This window comes from Pempheris klunzingeri, chromosome 16 (assembly GCF_042242105.1).
Source record: "Pempheris klunzingeri isolate RE-2024b chromosome 16, fPemKlu1.hap1, whole genome shotgun sequence".
NCBI lineage: Eukaryota > Metazoa > Chordata > Actinopteri > Acropomatiformes > Pempheridae > Pempheris > Pempheris klunzingeri.
In genome coordinates this window covers 18,015,892-18,023,062 of record NC_092027.1, presented here as the reverse complement: position 1 = coordinate 18,023,062, position 7,171 = coordinate 18,015,892, and the positions used below count along the sequence as shown (strand labels likewise).

The 7,171-nt window shown below is 41.1% G+C and overlaps 1 long non-coding RNA gene across 1 annotated transcript; it reads right to left on the bottom strand.

Annotated features, from left to right (window-relative positions):
* Positions 1–3,971: 3,971 nt before the first annotated feature.
* LOC139216070 (uncharacterized) lies at positions 3,972–7,171 on the bottom strand. Its single transcript, XR_011585540.1, has 2 exons — positions 4,552–7,171; positions 3,972–4,443 (listed from the first exon to the last, which is right to left on the bottom strand). It is a non-coding gene; the product is annotated as an uncharacterized lncRNA (long non-coding RNA).

The following is a 7,171-nucleotide window of genomic DNA, read 5'->3' as shown; positions in this document are numbered from 1 at the left end:
AAAATTATTACTACAAATTATTACACAGAGGTAAATTACTGCACCAGGTGAGTCCAGAGTCCCATAACAACAACAATAATAATAATAATAATACCACTACTAATAAAAATATATAACAACATGCACAATCATAGTAAGGCGCTGTACTATATAATACCAATAATACTACTAACACTACTACTACTACCAACAATAATATATAACAACATGTACACTCAGAGTGAGAAGATGTATTATATAATACTAATAATACTACCACTACTACCACTACCAATAATAATAATAATATATAACAACGTGTACCTTCAGAGTGAGGAGATGTGTTATATAATACTAATACTACTACTACTACTACTACCAACAATAATATATAACAACATGTACACTCAGAATGAGGAGATGTATTATATAAATTATAATAATAATGATAATAATAATAATGATGATAATAATAATAATAATACAATATATACAACAACATGTTCACACAGAGTGAGGAGCTGAATCATATAATAATAATAATGATAATAATAATAATAGTAATAACATACAACAACATGTACACTCAGAGTGAGGAGTTGTATAGATTAATGGCCACAGGCAGGAATGATTTCCTGTGGCACTCTGTAGTGCATCGTGGTACAATTAGTCTGGCACTGAAAGAACTCCTATATCTAACCAGCACTTCATGGAGTGGGTTGGACACATTGTCCAAAATAGCTCCCACTTTGTGAAGCATTCTCCTCTCTGACACCACCGTCAGAGAGTCGAGCTTCACTCCTACAACGTCACTGGCCCTACGTATCAGTCTGTTCAGTCTGTTGACATCCTGACAGCCTGCTGCCCCAGCATACCACAGCATAGAAGATAACACTGGCTACCACAGACTCATAGAACATCCTGAGCATAGTCCTGCAGACGTTGAAGGACCTCAACCGCCTCGGAAAATAGAGGCGGCTCTGGCCCTTCCTATAAAGGGCATCAGTGTTCCTCCCCCAGTCCAGTTTGTTATCAATGTGTACCCCCAAGTACTTATAATACTCAACAATGTCCACACTGACCCCCTGAATGAAAACAGGGGACACCGGCACCTTGGTCCTCCTCAGATCCACCACCAGTTCCTTTGTCTTTGTCACATTGAGCTGTAGATGGTTCTGCTCACACCATGTGACAAAGTTGTCCACAACAGCCCTGTACTCAACCTCATCACCCTTGCTGATACATCCAACCACTGCTGAGTCATCAGAAAACTTCTGGAGATGACAGGTCTCTGTGCAGTAGTTGAAGTCCGTGGTGTAGAGGGTGAAGAGGAAAGGAGAGAGGACAGTCCCCTGTGGGGCCCCGGTGTTGCTGACCACTCTGTCTGACACACAGCGTTTCAGGCGCACATACTGTGGTCTGCCAGTCAGATAGTCCACAACCCAGGACACGGTGGCGGGGTCCACCTGCATCGCTGACATCTTTTCACCCAGTAGACCTGGGCTGATGGTGTTGAAAGCACTGGAGAAGTCAAAAAACATGACTCTCACAGTGCTCGCTGTCTTGTCCAGGTGAGTGTAGACGCGGTCAAGCAGGTAGATAATGGCATCCTCCACTCCAAGTTGGGGCTGGTAGGCGAACTGTAGGGAGTCCAAAAATGATTTGACCACGGGCCAGAGCTGCTCCAAGATGAGTCTCTCCAGGGTCTTCATGATGTGGGAGGTCAGCGCCACAGGTCTGTAGTCCTTAGAGTCACCGGGGCGCGGCTTCTTCGGCACAGGAACTAGGCAGGATGTCTTCCACATGACCCTCCGCAGACTCAAACTCATGTTGAAGACATGCTGAAGAACTCCACAGAGCTGGATGGCACAGGTTTTGAGCACCCTGGGGCTGACACCATCAGGGCCTGCAGCCTTGCCAGAGTGAAGTTTCCCCAGCTGTCTTCTAACATCTTCAGCTGTGATAGTCACTGAAGATGGGGGTGAGGGGGTGGGGATAGAGGTGAGAGAGTGGCCTTCCCCTGAAGATGAGAGGCTGTAAGGAGGGTGAGGGGGAGAGCGTGGAGTAGGTGTTGTTGGGGGCAGAACAATCGAGGTGTTGATGTTAGTGTCTATAGGGAGTGCAGGGGCCTGGACATCAAATCTGTTGAAGAACAGATTAAGTTCATTGGCCCATTCCACACTGCCTTCAACTCCACTGTTGCCAGCTGACTTAAAACCAGTGATTGTTCTCATCCCTCTACAGACCTCTCTGTTGTTATTATGCTGGAGTTTCTGCTCCATCTTCTTCCTGTATTCCTCCTTAGCCTCTCTGATCTTGTACTTCAGGTGTCTCTGTGTGATTTTCATCTCCTCCTTGTTGCCAGCCCTGAAATCCCTCTTCTTATCATTCAGGAGGGCCTTAATGTCCTTTGTTACCCACGGTTTGTTGTTTGGGTAACAGTGAACAGTCTCTACTGGAACAGTGGAGTCTACACAGAAGTTGATGTAGTCCGTGATGCACTCTGTGAGCCCGTCAATGTCTTCTCCATTTGGCTCACAGAGTGCCTGCCAGTCTGTGACCTCAAAACATCCCTGCAGTTCCACATACACCTCTTCCGACCATCTCCTCACTGTCTTTATGGTCACAGGCTGTCTTTTTACCAGAGGCAAATAAGTGGGACTGAGGTGTATGAGACTGTGGTCAGACCTGCCCAGAGGGGGGAGGGGAGAGGAGCTGTATGCATCCTTCACGTTAGCATACATTAAGTCCAGGATCCTCTCTTCTCTGGTGAAACAGTTCACGTACTGTGTGAAGTTGGGCAGTGCTTTTGACATGGTGACATGGTTGAAGTCACCCGGGACAGCAATGAGTGCACTCTGGTGTAGAGTCTGTACCCGGGCTATGGCGGAGTGAATGACGTCACACGCCGAAGTCGGGCTGGCAGAAGGAGGAATGTAAACAGTCACCATGACAACATGTGAAAACTCCCGTGGCAGATAATATGGACGAAGACCAACAGCAAACAGTTCAATGTCCGGGCTGCAGATGCGCTCCTTGATAGTAATATGAGCAGCCAGGACTGCACCACCTGTTGTTGACCAGAACAACAAGCCCCCCTCCTTTCTGCTTACCGCTCCTGGTGCAGTCCCTGTCGGCCAGAACAGTTTGGAAGCCACCGATGGAAACATTGTCGTCGGGAATGTCCTGATGCAGCCATGTCTCCAAAAAGCACACCAGACTACACTCCCGGTGCTCCATCTGACTCCTGGCTAATGCTGTTAGCTCCTCCATCTTGTTTACCAGCGATCTCACGTTGCCCATAGTAACGATGGGGAGACAGGGTTTCTATTTCTTTTCCTCCATACGCCTCCGTTGTCTCCTTCTGGTTTCTCTCCTCCGCTAATCTATTTTTATTAGTAGTGGTATTATTGTTATTATCATTATTATTATAAGACTCTGGACTCACCTGGTGCAATAATTTACCTCTGTGTAATAATTTGTAATAATAATTTTTAATACATCTTTTTTTATTCATACTTTTATATATTTATATTTTACTTTGTGTTTGAAGTTTATTCTTATTCTTTTGGAGCTGTGTGTAACAAAAAGCAGTTTCCCCCTGGGGATTATTAAAGGCATTCTGATTCTGATTCTGATTCTGTTTGGAGGAAGCTCCACTGAAAGTTAAAAAGAAAAAAGCATACAGGGAAATGCTTTAGGTTCACTTAGCTTTAGCTAACGCAGTCTAATCCATCAGTCCAGTCATTTCTTCGTGAAGGCTCTAAAGTAAGGTCGAGTCATTCTGGAGATGAGAGGTGTCTCTGAGTAGTTTACCTGATTCAAAAGTAGAGTAGTAGACTAAAGCAGAGTGAAACAGAGCTGGTCCTTTTGGAAGATATGTAGTTGTGTTAAATAAGTGACATCATGAACTTTAGGGTTAATTAATCAGTTTGAAACCTTTGAAACCAGAGTTCATGTCACAAAAAGGTTAATGAAGTCACACTTGGAAGCAAATTGTTTCAACCTTTATTAAACATAGCTTGCAAGAGATAAATATTACAAAGTTATTTCCTCCAAAATTAGCTTATTTTTTTTCAATCAATGCATAATTGTCAATCAACTGGCAGTATTCAAACAGCATTATTTTCTTTTACTTTTTGAAGACCGTTAATATCAAGTATGTGCAAAAGGTCAGGATTGATGTAAGCAAAACAAAATGGACTTCAATTCGTCTCCAGTCAATTTCATCATCTTCTTACCGAGATGTTTATTTTAACATTACCAACATTATGCAAAAGAAATGCATGTACAGGTAAATTGAAAATTGATAAAAACTGATTTTGCAATTAAATGTTTCCCTGTAATAGCAACAACAACTAATAGAAGGTAAAGCCAAATAGTTGAGGACTATAAAAGTTGTATGCTGTTGGGAGGAAAAGTGATCACTGATTCAGGGTCAGCTCTTCTTGGGTCAAGCAGCAGCTGTGGCCAACAAAAACATCTTATTAGAGTTTCACTGATGGAAGAAATGATATATGAATAGATGAATAGATACATTTTTTATGGCAAAGATTTTCCTACAAAACTTACTATTTCTATGCCAAGAATCCCAATGGAGATAGATACCTGCAGAAATATAATATTAGAAATATTATATTAGTAAAATGGCCTTAGAAAGAGCATGTAAACCATATATTAGGAGCAGATCAGTGCTTTTGTGTGTTTAAGCCCATATGCTACATACCATAAATAAATGACCTCCTCCTTGATATTTTGTTCATTTTTGTGTTTTAGCCTAAACTCCAGTCATTTCATTAGGACATTAGCATTTAAAGGTTGGTTCACCAAAGTTTTCTCACAACTACTAGTATACAGGCATGCAGAGAATATGGTTTTGCTTTTATTTTTCTAGGTTTTCAGACATCTGTGCTGCTCACAGTATTGAAAGATGAGAGCAACATCAACGTCTCATTCCAGAATCAATGTCCAACGATCCTTTGTCACTGTGAACAACTCCTTTCAATGGAAACCGTTACCGTCTCTGTATTCTAGGGATTCTTCAGAGCAACAGGGAAACCATGGATTTTGGAAAGAGATGTTATTGTTCTTTTTAAATGTCACCTTTCACTAACTGTGGGCAGCTCAAATGAGTCAGCTCCCGCTGTCACATTGAATTTAGAGTGTCAATAGTTCAAAGCCAGTGGCTGCCTGAATATATGCACATGCACTAATGTATGATAGACATGATTTGTAGTGACATGGAAAACCACCAGTGAGGTCCTTTGGTGAGATGGACCAAGCATTAGTTCAGAAGGGTCCACAGATACCGTTCATATGATCCAACACACACAGCGAAACATTCAAAGTGCTTTTATCTAGAGCAAGTTCAGGAAACCATTCAAAACAACGTTTTTTCAAGTTTCAATTCCCCAAGAGAAACAAAAGAAATGTTCAGATGAATATTTGAAGCAAACAGCAGACCTCATCTGTCTGAACCAATGAGCACTTTTCTGCGAATTGTAACTAGTCCACAACCAAAGCGTATGCATCCCGGGGGGCAGCTTCAAGAAGCAGAGGAGGGGAAAAAAGAATCCCAAACATTTTGCACATTTGTTACACAATAATACACAGTGATCACAAAACGAAATGACAAGCTTCACAATATTCATGGCTTTTTGTTTGCTTTTCTACACAATATACAACCATTTAATTTCTTTTTTTCAGTACAAGGGAGGAAAAATGCTTATGTACAATAAGTCATTATTACTTCAAACCTAGCAAATATCGTGTCATTTATTTCTTAGTCAATACATTTGTTTATTTTTTTTTTAACTGCAATAGAAAGAAAACAAAACTCAGATTGAGACATCAGAAAGAGAATGACTTCTGAAATCTAAAAATTGAAATTTGAAAAGAATCTGCAGTCCAAATACAAAGATGTGTGGATGCATCTGCAAAAGAGCAAGAGAGACAGGACCTTTTTTTTCTTAAACTTCAGCTTGGCAGCAAAAGGATATGCTTGACAAAAACATTGCTAAAATCAATTTCGGTAATGGCTGTAAAAATTTGCCTCAGACATTAAAAACACATTAAAATATATTTCTACATCCATTTTTAACTGTTCCATCAAAGGGAAAATTGATCCGGATTTTTTTTTTAATAAACAAAAATGATGTTTTCCAAGTGTAAACTTCAGTTTACATCAGTCAATCTAATCCTAGGTAGTTTCATGGTCTTGGCCCAAGGCCGGGCTGTTTGATGCGGTGACGGGCTGGTCTGGACTCCTCACACAGATTTTCCTTGCATCATAACGTCATGAACCAGAACACGTCCATCTTACAGACTGTGCACACATGGACAGTGCAGCTGCAATGATGTACTGTGGCACAGACTCAAAGAAGTACAACAGGAGATGTGCAAAGGCCATCCATCAGAAACCTGTCTGTTAATTACTAGATACAGAGACAGTGTACCTTGGTATCAATCTAACACCATTTTAGGAAAAGTGAATTGTTTGATATTTTACATATTACTGTGGTACTGTCTTGGCGTGAGAAGGAGCTCATGGGAGAGTTTCTTTCCCCATTTTATTCTTAGCGAGCAACAAAAACTTATTAGCTGTTTTTTGATTGATAACTTCAGAATCAATACTAAGATTAAGAGAATAAGACTCAACAGCCACACCATCTATAGCAGAGTGCATTCAACAAAATGCCAGTGTCAGAATGCCAGCATGCTCACAATGACAATGTCAACAAAGTAAGTAGCAGGTACAGCACCGGTCAAAGGTGTGCACACAGCTTCTCATTAGGTTTTTTCTACATTGTAGATTCATATTGAAGACATCAAAGCGATTAAGGAACTCATATGGAATTATGTAGTAAAACGTGTTAAACAAACCAGAACATGTTTGATATTTCAGATTCTTCACAATAGACACCTTTTGCTTTGCTGGCAGCTTTCCACACTCTCTGCATTCTCTCTATCAGCTCCATGAGGTCGTCACCTGGATGGTTCTCAGCTAACACGTGTGCCTTCTCAGGAGTTAATTTGTGGAGTTTCTTGCCTTCTTAATGTGTTTGAGACCATCAGTTGTGTTGTGCAGAGGTAGGGTTGGTGCACAGTTCTATACAGTGAACAGTCTTATTCCACTACTCTTCTAATCCATATTATGGTAAGAACCACTCAGTAAGTAAAGAGTAAAGAGAGA